Source organism: Callorhinus ursinus, unplaced genomic scaffold (genome assembly GCF_003265705.2).
Source record: "Callorhinus ursinus isolate GAN/ISIS: 27379988/994484 unplaced genomic scaffold, GSC_fseal_2.0 scaffold54, whole genome shotgun sequence".
Classification (NCBI taxonomy): Eukaryota; Metazoa; Chordata; class Mammalia; order Carnivora; family Otariidae; genus Callorhinus; species Callorhinus ursinus.
In genome coordinates, this window is record NW_027397116.1 from 9,238,171 (window position 1) to 9,252,148 (window position 13,978).

The following is a 13,978-nucleotide window of genomic DNA, read 5'->3' on the forward strand; positions in this document are numbered from 1 at the left end:
CGCTAATTAACACACCCATCATTTCATATTGTTACCACTTTTTTTTAAAAAATTAATATTAGGCTTTATTTTTTTCCAGTCTTATCTTTTGGACTTATGTTCTATTATAAAGAGCTTTTAATAATGATACTAAAATTGTTGCTTTCACTTAGAGATAATGCCAACAAACACAGAATAATAACAGTGACCATGGATTCAGTTATGGCCTGAGCTCACACAGCTCACAAGTGGTAGAGCCCAGAACTGAACACAGAGTCAGATTCTAGAATTCATTGACTTCTTCCACCCATATCCAAGGTCCTGAAATATTTGTATATGTCAGCATGTCCAGTGAAACTAACATTTTAGCTTGTGCTCTTTGGAAAGCCTAGATCTGTTTTTGTTTTTGTTTTTAAATGCATCTCTATGTGTGTGTTTTTTGTAAATGTGCATTTTTTTTTACAGTTTTAGACTTTACCATCTTTTTCTCTTCAGAAAATTTGCCAGAGTTTAAAATAAATATGATGATTTTATAAAGTAACAAAATGAAAATGTGGCAATCAAAGTTTGAAAGAAATTGGGTAAATTACATTTAAATGTATTGCTTCTGTTGAGTCATAACATACACTTTGTTCATGGAGTTGGCCCTATGAGTTTATGTATTTGCTGTTACTGGAGATCTCTGACTTTTTAACTTCTAAATCCAAATAGATCTAAGTGTTTATTCCCTAAGAACAAACCAGAGCTTCAGTTAAATATGGCATTCCTAGATCTCATAATTTTTCCTGGTTTGTTCTTAATGCAAGATTTTTACTGTGAACAATGTCATAGGAAGTTGAGTGGATCAGTTATATTTGGGTATGTGGAATTCATGCTGTATTTCTCCGCTCTTTACTAGATCGCTAAGAACTAACCCCTCATTTGACTAGAAACAAAGAAGACTCTCAAATTCTTCTCATCTTTGACTCTCGTCTTGTTCTGGGGCAGGGGTGGGGGGTGGGGTGGGGGGAGGAAGCTATAAACAAGGAGTGTATAACTTTATGATTAAAGCCTTATGAAAACATGACGCAAGATGTATTATCAAGTAAAAAAAAAGAAAGTACAAGTTCCCTAGTAGTATGATTCAATGTATATATGAGTTTATTTTTGTATAAGAATATCTACTTATATTAAATTTAAAAATTTATAAAAATTTATATTTTAATTCATATTAAGATATCTGTAGAGAGAAAAAGGAGAAAGAATGGTAGAAGGGAGATGTGCATCATGATGGGATATACATGGAGAAGTGGAAGGAGGGATAAATAAAGATTAGGGACAGTGTGACACTATGAATACAGTGAGGAGGGGGGTACTTGCCCTTTTCACTGTGTAGCCTTTGGCACCATTAATATTTTTAATAGTTGATATATTTTACATTTAGAATGCACTTGCTAAATATTTATTAAGTTTCTCCCGTGTGCCGGGTACCATTCTAGGCTTCAGCAGTGCAGCAGTGAGGAAGTTGGAGATGGTTGTTCTTGCTAGAGAAAACTGACATGGAAATGCCAGTGGGAGAGTTTTGACAAAGGAAAAAATACCTATAAAAACCCAACCATAATGACCCAACCCACAGGACAAGGAATTTTCCTTTGAGCTTACTCCTTTTGAGGTTGAAACTTTATCTTGGTAATTGCCTTAAATCCTATAGGAGAGTAACAAACAAAAACCTAGTTCACAATAACATGATAAGTAACTGATGGTCCATTTTTGGTCATTATATTGCCACTTAGTTGAGCTGTAGAGACTCACACTGAACTTAAGCTCATTCAAAAAGCGTTAATTAAAAGTTGGGAGTTGAGGAATAATTTTCAAAGAGCAAATCCATTTTTTTAAAGTGTTATAAAACAAATATATCAATTAGCGCTTGGAATAGATGTGTCCTAGATGTGGATTTTATTTTCAAAAACTAAAGTACATGGAGCTATGTCTCCATTTACAGGTTGATAGAATTTTTTGACTAGTTTAATTTTACTACTATGATTTATTCAACTCTTTGCACTTCCAGGTTTATGGGCGAAGTGAAAACAAAAATAAATTTTCCCCTAAATAATTTCCCCCATTGTGGTTTTTAAGCAGGAGCAATCTTGAAGGGTGGATAGAGTGACCGAGGAGGTGTGAACTGTGTTTAATTAAATATTGTTGGTGAAAGAAATGGGCTGGTGCTTATCTGTAATTCACACCTCCTCAGTTGCTGTTATCAAGCCTTTAGAGGGTCTGTTTTCAAGGGACTTGCTGCTGTACTTGCTGAAATACTCAAATAATTTATTTTCCTTTACTTCCTTATGCCCACTTTGATGGAAAAATGCCAGTTCTCTAAGCCTCTCCCCCCAAAAAGGATGGCTATGAGTAAATACGGAATATTCCTTTTCTTTCATACTTAAAAATGCAGTGGAATATTGCATTACACCCTGCATATAAATACACAATTATGTTTGGCCACCTCCTTGGCTCAAGACTTGCCTCCTCAGCCTGGAGAGAATGATACTGTCTTAAATGTATCTTTATGGATGGAGAGGGATTTTGGTCCCATGCAGTATGTCAGAGATCATGGTGTAGTAAATCTATTCAAATGTAAACCTGTTCAATTCAATTACCAGTCCATAATAAAATTTGCTGCTACAACCCCCATGTTGACCACAGCAGTCCATACAGCCTGATGGCGCAGCAGGCCTGGAAATTGACAGACAAAATCTATTTAAACAAAAAACAACATGAGTTGTAGAATCTGAAATGAAATCAGATTTCAACAGCTTTGATGGGAACCTTCTTCCCTTTAACAGGTATTTTTATTCAACTAGCCAAATACATCTTAGATAAAGTGCTGCCTGAGGGAAATAAAGAAGTTTTCATGAAAAACGTGGTGTATAGAAAAATGAGACTTTACTCTTTTAAAAACAATAATCCCTAGTTTTATTGACTGGTGTTTCTATTAATGCTGTAGGGTGCCAAAGGGAAGTGATGGCTTAGTGGGCAAACGATTCCAGTTGCATCACATTGTGCATAATTAAATTCTTACAAGCTATGCCTTCTCGTTAGCCAGTACCAGAATTATGTCTGAATGAACTACATTTGATTATAACATTAGAATTGTTTTAAAGGTTTTATTTATTTATTTGTCAGAGAGAGAGAGAGAGAGAGAGCACAAGCAGGGAGAGCAGCAGGCTGAGGGAGAAGAAGGCTCCTGGAGCCCGATGTGGGACTCGATCTCAGGACCCCGGGATCATGACCTGAACCGAAGGCAGGTGCTTAACTGAGTGAGCCACCCAGGCATCCCTAGAATTTTTGAATCAAAAAACTGTTACTGTTTGAAATGAACAGTTGTTTATATGGAGAAAATGACAGAATCCCACAACATAATAAAACTTCAAGAAGTACAGTTAAAAAAAAAATGATAGTTTGTTCAAATCCAAGTGGTTGCACCATTCCGCATCCTGAAAAAAAATCCCCTTTTCTTTTTCTGGGCTCTACTTTGCTGGTAAGCCTCAGGAATGATGGGCCACCATTAGTTTTTCAGCATTATACCATACTGGATGTCAGCAAAAACCCATCTATTACAAGATATCTGGTCTCAACATTCCCTTTTCATTTTTTTCAGGTATTGCTTATTTGAAGGAAAAAACAAGAACTAATCAAGGTGCACCTATAAATCTGGTCAAGATTTATTTTTATTTTGATCTCTCTCCTTGGTTATTTAAAGGCTATTGCAGGACATACTGATTCGGTTTGCTCTCTGTCAGTGGCAAACAGAGACATTTTATGAAAACAGTAATTATTTTATTTAGGTATAGAATTCACTGATCGAAGGATTGAAGGGCTTTCCACTGTTTATTGGTATGATGGGTTTCACCTTGACAACTCAAGTATTTTTCTTTGACTCTTGTAGATGAGAGCGAGGTACCCACATTTATATATACACAGCGTTATATTCCCCAGCCAAAGTATAGATGAATCAAGGAAGAATGGAGGGCCAGTGTAGCTATTTCATGCCAAAAACAATGCTTTTCACTTTGCCTCTTTTTAAAAAGATTTTATTTATTTATTTGACACACACACACACACAGAGTACAAGCAGGGGGAGAGGCAGGAAGGAGAGGGAGAAGCAGGCTCCCCGCTGAGCAAAGAGCCCGACATGGGGCTCAATCCCAGGACCCTGGGATCATGACCTGAGCCGAAGGCAGACACTTAACCGACTGAGCCACCCAGGCATCCCACTTTGCCTATTTTTTTTTAAAGGTTACTTAAACCTTTCTGATCTTTCCTTTCATCATCTGTAAAATGATGGTAGCAACAGTAGTATTTGCAAATGAAATGTTGTGAATATCCAGTAAGAAACTGCATGTTAAGTGTTCAGCATGCCATGTGGTGTAGAATGAGGACCAAATCAACATTACCCATTGTTGCTAGAGACAGTAAGAGTCAAGCTGTGGGGTCAGGTGGACCTAGATTCCAGCTCTACCAGCTCCTGGCTCTACCACCTCCTGGACCTGGGCAATTTACATAACCTTTAAGACCTATGTCAGCCTATTTATTTGTGAACATGGGACTGAAGATAGAACATACCTTGTGAGGTTTTTGAAAAACGAGAGAGCTAATAGAGACACGGGATTTGGCACATGGTTAGTGGGGTGACACTCTGAGCTAGAATTTGGATATACGACGTTCACCTGCTGGACTAATACAAATTCATATACGTTTTGTTATTTTTTGGCAATATCAATGACCTTAGGGGTCCTTTCCAAACTTTTTATAGAAACACATCAATAGGTGAAGATTTGTTCCAAAATTTCAAAGGGAATTTAGTTTTATGGGTTTTGTTTGTTTGTTTTTAAGTAGGCCCCATGCCTACATGGAGCCCTACGTAGGGCTTGAACTCATGACCGTCAGATCCAGACCTGAGCTGAGATCAAGAGTCAGAGGCTTAACCCACTGAGTTTTTAATATCTACCCTTAGGTCAAACAAAGAAAGACAACAGTATAAGAAGGGAAAAAGGGACTTCAAGCAGAAGTTTTTAGCAACAACAATGTAGGTGAAGAATGCCTTTGATTACTGGCTGAGCTGTAGAAAGGAGGCCCCGGTTCCTTTGTCTATCAGAGAAAAAGGACAAATCATACACATTTTAAAATGCGCACAAGGAAATGTAAGAACTCTACTAATCTCATAGCTACATTAAATTTTACTAAGGAAATTTTGATAGCAGAGCATCGTGGAAAAAAAATCAGAGGATGGACATAAGTTTTAGTACACCTCCATAAATATTAACTGAGCTTCTCCCATGTGTCTGGCAAAATACCACACTTTAGCTGTTAATTCCGATTTTTCCTCTACTTAGCATTGTGATTTTGGGGAAGTCCATTGAGCTCTCTCTCGATTTCCACATGTGCAGGGGAGCAGTTAGACTACATTCTTTCTCATCCCTTCTATTCTAAAAGAAGTTTTATTTAGAAAATGATGTAAGGTCTGTAGAAACATTATACCAATATAGACATGAAGATACTTGTAATTGTGACATGATATTGACAATATCTGTGAGGCTAGTCAAACCATAGGAACCATGATTTGTAGACTTGTCTAGTGAGTTGTACTCTTTTGTCAGTTTTGTCTTAACTGGATAATTCTTTGGAAGCTTTTCATCTTTCTGGAAAAGCAGGAAGTATGTTATTTTTGCCACAGTTAATAGAAGTGAGAGTTGAAGGAACAGTGGAGTCATCAATAGATATTTAAATACTTAGGAAATGGGATCTTGCATTTTTGCCTGTGTTTGAAAAACTTTTCCTCTGTATTCCCTTTTTATTTTTTTAAAAGATTTTATTTATTTGTTAGAGAGAGAGAGAGTGGGCGAGAGAGAGAGTGAGCAAGGGTACAAGCAGGGGGAGCTGCAGGCAGAGGGAGAAGCAGGCTCCCTGCTGAGCAAGGAGCCTGATGCGGGATTCGATCCCAGGGATCATGACCTGAACCGAAGGCAGATGCTTAACCGACTGAGCCACCCAGGCGCCCCTCCTCTGTATCCCTTATAGTCCCTACCAACTCTTGTGAATATATTGAAGTGCAGTCAGTAGAGTTTTATTTCTGTGAGCATCTGAAATCTCATTGCAGATTGCTGTATTGCTACTAGTCAGATTTATTTGAAGTTTTGTTGTTACATTTTTAAAGTAAAAATATTGACATAAGTTGGACAGGAGAAGAGCAAGATTATATAATTTTCGAGGCCTTCTAAATATTTCCTCTGGGGGAGAAATGAGTTGTTAAAACTAACAAAACCAATAACATAGTTATATGTTTTATTGATAAGCACATTTGCTTTTCATATTTGATTTGACATTTTTAAAGTAAGTTTCTGTTAGGGAGGTGCTTAATATTTCCCTCTACTTTTTAAAGTCCAAAAACTACTAGCATGAAGATTCCAGGTAAGCAGTTTAAACGATGTGTTAGAATTGTGAGTCTTCCTCTTTAGGATAAAGTCAAAGCCAAGGATGGGAATCAGCATTTGGAATAAGTCACCATTCAGTGTGGAAAGGGCACAGGATATTAAGGTTCCATTATCACCTTGAAAGCCTCACTCAGTAGATAAAAGCGGGGCCCTGGGTGTGAGATTCTCATTAATCAGATGAGGAATCCAAGGCTCAGAGAGTTTCAGTGACTTACTCAGTGACCCATTACAGATAGAGTGGGAATGGGATTAGAAGTCAGGTACGTCACCTTTCAGGCTCTGTATCTCTATCAAGCTTCCTTGCAGTCTTGGCCAAACAAGGGGTTTTTCCTCCTCCAGCTTCATGTAGATTGCCCACAGTCTCAGCACAGCAGGCTGATAGTGGCCTGAGATACTCATTTGGGGGTAGAAGAAATGGGAAAGAGTCCTGGTGCTCCCAAGAAGCAGCAAAACTTGTGGGTTTAAAAAGAGGTTTGTGCCTAAGTTATAAGTCACATTCATAAAGAGGGGACTTTTCCTTAGGATTCTGATCTCAGGAAACCAAGCTTTTCTCACTTGGGGTTCAATGAGGCCACTGAAGATACAGATGGTGGGGGGATCGGTCGGTCCAGAAAAGGCCATTAGAGAGTAACTGAGCAGCTAGAGTATTGGGCTGACTGTGAGTTGGAGGAGGCATTATGTACCAGGAGTTTTGGAGGTCCGAATGTAACAGTGTTAAGACCTAGCGTGGAACAATAGATTTAGGTCCATTTGTTTTGGTCAGGCTGAGTTAGTGTCTGTCTCTGGATACCAGGTCCCCAGGGAGAGAAGTTAACCTCAAAAAGTCTGAGGACCTAGGATTATCTTTTTTTTTTTTTAATATTTTATTTATTTGCCAGAGAGAGAGAGCAAGCGAGCGTGGGAGCACACAAGCAGGGGGAGCGGCAGGCAGAGGGAGAAGCAGGGTCCCTGCTCCGGATGTGGGACCCTATCCCAGGACCCTGAGATCATGACCTGAGCCAAAGGCAGACGCTTAACCCACTGAGCCACCCAGGCGTCCCTAGAATTCTCTTATTTTCATTCCTGGGTGGGTTGATCTCCAGTATCTTAAGAAGGTCCTCTCATCTCTGTCCTGCTTAAATCTGGGCTTGACAAATCATTGCCAGTAACTCTAGAATGGAAGACCCTCATCTTTTGCTCTGACTCATGAATTAACAGGGCTGACCTAATGTTTAGGAAATCTTTGGGTGGAAGAAATGGTAGCAGTAGAGAGGTGATAGTAGTTTCTCTTCTTCCACATTAGAAGATTCTTTGTCCAGAGGCCCTGTTTCTTCTGAGGGATCTCATCACAGTCCACGGGGTATACTTCCCATTTCTGCTTTTTAGTTAAGAGAAGGTGTAAGCGTTTGTGTGCACGTGTGTATGTGTGTGTGTGTGTTTGTGCGTGCACATATATGCATGTATATGAGACAGAACACAAATTATACATTTATTCATTTAGCTGCCACTACATCTCTTCAGTCAGTTATCTTGAGCCCCCAGGATCTAAAGAAAAATTATCCCAGAACTGTTTTCCTGCAACCACAGCTTGTGTCTTGATTTATACATGGCAGTGGGAACTCTGAGAGTCTTCTGGGTTTACCCTATCAGCAGGAGAGCAAAGAGCAACTTACTTGTCTAATTACCCTTCTGTTTCATAGCTTCCATTTTAACAAAATGTTCATTCAAAGGGTATAGCATTTTCCAGGTAGGTTCTCTTTAAAAAATAGAAAGCTACTCAGGTCATTTGGTAACAAGCTGATTTGTTTTTGCTTACTTAAAGAAACTGCTTAGTGCAATTTATCCTAACAAAATATCTTTTGTAAAAACCCTCTGAAGAAGACATTGCCAAGGTGATTTTTTTTTCCTCAAGTCTCATTATGCTGCCAAGTCGAAAACAGAAATTATTGGTAGGGAAATTTGGGTTCCTACTGCCTTCAAAAAGCAGAACAAAGAAAAGGAGAAAGCTTTAATGGTATTCAAGGAAAATATTTCTGTGTTAGATGACAGTTAATAGAACTGCATTGACCTCACTGGTATTTCTTGCACTCTCTGTTGTAATATTATCCTAAGAAGCTCCCTCATTAATGCAGAGTATTGAACAAAACTCCCAAGTTATAATATAAGCAATAGCAAAGAGCACCTTCTTTGTGAGCTTTGTCCTGACATGAAGCCGTTTGGGAATATATTTAAGTGCCACAAAAAGTTATTTCATGTACAGATACTGCATTACCAGATGGTGATTTTTTTGGTCATGCTTTGGTGATAGGAAACTTGAACCGTCTGTCTCAAAATGAATAGCGAAGGTTTTACAGGTAAGAGGTAATAACATAATTCTTGGGAGCTTAATATGCATTAGGCTATGTGCTATGTGCTTTAGTTAGCTTTTTTTTTTTCTTTTTACTGTTCCTTACAATGACCCCCAGAGGTGGGTATTTCCCCATTTTGCAGAGGAATGAAAGCTTGGAGAGATAATGTTACTTGCCAGAGTTCTCACAATGCACAATAAGAGACCAGATTTTATGACAGGCATTCTGGCTGTATTGCCTCTGCTCTATATTTGTTTAATATATTTGTCTTTGTGAACCATAGTAATATTCAAGTGTATATTTAGCTTGGGATTCTTCAGAGGCTATGGGTATTCAGGAGATACCGAACTCTTAAAAAATTATTTAAGTCAACCATTTAAAAAAAAAAAATCAGGACTCATTTCATTGCTTTGAGTTCTTCGCTGAATGTCCAGAAATAGAATGAACTGTGTTGGAAGGCAGTAAATTTCCCATCATTGCGGGAGATGTAGAGAACAAGTTCAAGTACCATGTGGGGTTTAGACTAGAGTATCTTTTATGGTCACTTCCCATTCTGAGATTCTTGAGATCCAACATAAACTTTGGAATAACTTGCCCGTTATAAACTGTATGAATAAACATCAGCAACACTCAAGCTGTTCAGTTCCTGGGAACCCTATTTCAGGGGTCTGTGTTTTTGTCAAAGAGTGTATGACATCTTCTATAAATCCAAGTTGGAGCATAGAGGAACATTTTGGCATCGGCTTACTTTCTGGCTCCAATTTTTAGAACTTTAGAACCAAATTCCTTATAAGTTTTGCCTTTGTAGAAAGGAGTGAATTTGATTTACCGACTTTGAGTACAGTCTGCCTCAGTTGTTTGGAGGATCTGGCCACAGTGGACCACTGGAATATTACGATCTTACCTCTTATTCACAGGGAAAATTGGAGTACCAAAGTTTTAAAGATTTATCCATGATTCTGTATATAATCTGTGTGGATCTTAGGCTGTCACATACTCCCTGTGCACGTCGGTACTCGGGAACAATTTTATATTTATTTATTTTTGAAATACAACAATTACATTAGAAATGAAGTAGACTCTCTCTTGTGGACTTACCAGACACAGCACCAAGAATCATTTGAACAGAGTACATCTATCCTTGCTGCATTTGGGTTAGAGAGGACAGAAAGATTGAAAAGGTAAGAAAAGGCTCTTTTTAACTCCCTTCCTCCTGCTTTAATTGGAATACTATTAAAAGTTAATCATTTATTTGATTGTCCCCATTTGTCATTTCCATTTGTGAACTTGAAATAGGAAGCCAGCATTTATCTCATATGCTACCAATTTTTTTTTTTTATTCCTTTGGATTATAAAAAGTTCCCAGTGGATTTCACCCTGCGGGGGGGGGGGGGGGGTTTTTCCACATTTGCTCATATCCTGAAAGTACAGTGACAGCACCGTGTGTAGGGAGGGGTGGGGGAGGGGGGCCCAGCCAGACAGGACTCTGATGTGGAATTTCCTCCCATGGGCCACCAGACAACAGATTTCTGTTTCTTTCCACCAGCGCACACATCTCTCATTGTGGCACGGACGTTCACGACATTGTGCTTGGATTTAATGTAAAGGCATCTGGCATACATTTGAATAAGGCCCATTTCAGTCGGGTGCCATTGCCGACTGGTTAGTTTAGTTACCTTTCTCGTTAAGGCTGTGCAAAGCGCAACTCCATCTGTGGTATATTGAGTATCCTACATGATTTTGTTCATTCCTAAGTCTCCCTCAAATGAAAGTCAGCGCCGGTCATTTCTTGAGAGATTGTTCTATAGTTTTGCCTCTCTCTCCCTTAGTGGGTTGTAGAGCCCCCAACCAGCTGCCCTAAGGCAAGCTGTCTGCAAAGGAAGAAGCCAGCTGGCTTGGCCAAGGTTGATCAATGATGAGAGGCAGGCTGGGTTCCAGGTTCACAAAAGCCACTCAGTGGAGAGTAGGTCAGTGGCTTCCCCAAAGCCAATTAGCTGGCAGAAATCTGAGGTGCCTGGTGCTAGCCAAATTCCCTGAGCCTGATGGTACTGGTGGGGAGTCCATCCTTGGGCTTCCTGGCAAACCAGACTGAAGTGAATGGCAGATTGTGCCATTCGAGAGCCAGTGTGGCTTTATGGCTACTAGAACAAACAGCAGGGACCCGCCACTCCCTCTCAGTCTCATCCAAGTAGACTGGACAGCCCAGGCACAATAACTGATCCTCAGGTGCGAAGAGTTGAAGCTGATTTTATTTTTACCTGACTTCAGCTTTTTGAAGTTGACATGAATGGGACTCCCGCCATTAAAGGAGATTAACATGGAGCTGGTTTGGGAGGGAGGAAGCGTTATGGAGACCTTTGACAGGAGTATTAGGATTTCTACTATTTTATTTTATATATTTTTTATGTTTTTTAAGGATTTTATTTATTTGACAGAGAGACACAGAGTGAGAGAGGGAACACAGCAGGGGGAGTGGGAGAGGGAGAAGCAGGCTTCCCGCTGAGCAGGGAGCCCGAGGTGGGGACTCGATCCCAGGACCCTGGGATCATGACCCGAGCTGAAGGTGGACGCCCAGTGGCTGAACCACCCAGGCGCCCCAGGATTTCTACTATTTTAAAATCCCATTGGTAACAGCTGCTCCCTTTATAGGTGACTGTGGTAATAAGATGGACCTATGGCAAAACCCAAAGGAAGGATTTCTTAGCAGTTGCCCTTTAGTTAACGTGTTTCTCCCAGGATTATGTGTATCTGTGATCATAATCGCTTCCCTACTTTTCTCAACGATTACATGTTTAGCTATCAAGTTTTTGCTACATAGGCTGCATAATCATAATTTTCTTTTCTATTTTAGAGAGAGAAAAAGCGCATGCATGCATGTGCGAGATGGGGAGGGGGAGAGGGAGAGAGAGAAACTCTCAAGCAGATCCTATTCTCAGCACAGAGCCCGATGTGGGGCTCAGTCTCATGACCCTGAGATCACAACCTGAGCTGAAATCAAGAGCTGATGCTTAACCAACTGAGCCACCCAGGCGCCCCATAGGCTGCATAATCATAATTTTAAGATGCCTGAATAATTTTCCTAGAGTTTTTAGGTACATTGGGGATGTGGAGAATTTAAGGAGTAGAATATATAAAAATGAGATCACTTAGGGGCGCCTGGGTGGCTCAGTCAGTTAAACGTCTGCCTTTGGCTCAGGTGCATGACCCCAGGGCCCTGGGATCAAGCCCCAAGTCAGGCTTCCTGCTCGGGGGGGGGTCTGCTTCTCCATCTCCCTAACCCTCTCCCCCTGCTCTCTCTCTGAAATAAATAAATAGAATCTTAAAAAAAAAAAAAAGAATGAGATGGTTTACATTACCTAGTTTAACTTAGCATGTATTTCAACTTAGATCTGTGCCGATTTCTGGTTCTGTCTTGGAGCTCCAGCCAGCATGTTACCCCCATAGGAAGCTAAGTCCATTTGGCCGGTCTACCTCTTATTTCTTAGCTGTTTAAGGGTTTCCTTTGAGGCCACCTGAGCCACTATTTTGTGGCTTCTCCCTAGCCTGTCCATTTAATTTCCCCCAACTAAATTTCTCCCTTACATGTAACTTTTTGGGCCATACAACTTCCCCTCCTCCCATACCCTTAATTTTTTTTTTTTTTTTATGTCAAAATTTCCTCTGAAAGCAGAGTTTCTTTACAATTGTAGTGAGTTGCTATTTGGTGATTCCCAAGCTGATGACCTCTATAATTATCCCCTCCCAACCCCCTTCTCCCATGGATTTACCTCTCTGCTCTCCTAGACATTTATCTCCAGGCCTATTAAATCTCTTTAGTATCAACATTATCATAATCATTAGTATATTTGAAGCCAATTAAATGGCAGTTACTCTGACCTTAGCCAGTCTTAGGTTATTATCAATTCATGCATAATTTGGAAATATTTGGAAGGAAAGTGGATTCTTGTTTTATGGTCTAATCTGTGTAAATATTTCTATCTGCCATGTGAAAATACACCCTGTTCTTTGTAACACCTAGAGTTGGGGTCAGGTTATTTCTCCAGGAGCTGCTTTCTAGTTACGTATGGATCCAAATGAGACACAGTTGTCTAGCCCATCTCCAAATGTTTATTCATCCATCTTTTACCCACCCATTCAATAAAGGTGTTTTGAGACACGGCTCCATACAACTCTCTTTATTAAGTGCCAAGGATTAAAAGTGAACATGACAGACATGTTTCTGCCCTAGTGGGGTTTATAATCCATCATGGGCCTAATTATGTACAGTCATATAGGTTTCTCCCCTTTCTGAATTTCACCACCTTTTATATTCTGTTTCATACAACTTAGCATTTTCAACATCATGTTTTCCACAGAGGGAAGTAGAGTGGAAAGATAAGAAGCTTGGTCTCTCAGATAAAATGGAGTCTGTGGGTGTTGACTGAGCCCTTGAAATGGGTCTAAAGCAATGAAAGAACTGAATTTTTTACTTTAGTTAAATTTTACTTAAATTAAGTAGCCCTGCATGGCTGATGACTACCATATTGGACAGTGCAAAGAAATAGAATTTGGGGTCAGTCCAAACTTTACTACTTACTAGCAGTGATATCTCAAGTAAGTTAGTTACTTTACCCTTTTTAAACCTTATCTGTAAAATGGGGGTTGTAATTATAACTGCATCAGAGAGTTATTTTGAGGTTTAAATGAGGTAATAGATGTAATATTCTTGTCATGGTGCAAGCAACAAACACTCCAAAAATATCGTTATTACTTATTTTTAGTATTCTGTAGTCACTTAGTATGTCTCATAGAGAAGCATAAACAACTTGAAAACAAGGACTGTATTATTTATATTTTAGTTCTCCATAACACCTAGCATAATGATGGTCACATAGCAGGTGCTCAGTAAAATATAACTGCATATTTTTTTTCTTTTTTTAAGCCTACTTTACTAAGCTTTCAGTTACATTATTAAAACTTGAGTGCAGAAACAATTTTGTCACAAATAATGTTTTTAGGAACAATTTGTGGGCTATCATCATATATAAATTACTTTTACATTTTCCTTTATATGTACGTGACCATGACAGAATTGTATTTCAGAAGTCATGTTGTATTGAATTTATATTGAATACCCTGACAGTATAGCAATTGGTATATCGTGAGTAGAAAGAAAAAAAAGGAAGAAAGAAAGAAAGAAAAACATTTTTCTCTATCTTTCCC

The 13,978-nt window shown here is 39.3% G+C and overlaps 1 protein-coding gene across 11 annotated transcripts in view; it reads left to right on the forward strand.

Moving 5' to 3' along the window:
• The window catches only part of ESRRG (estrogen related receptor gamma), a 616,331-nt gene that overhangs the window by 461,155 nt on the left and 141,198 nt on the right, over positions 1-13,978 (forward strand). The gene's annotated exons all lie outside the window — the stretch shown is intronic.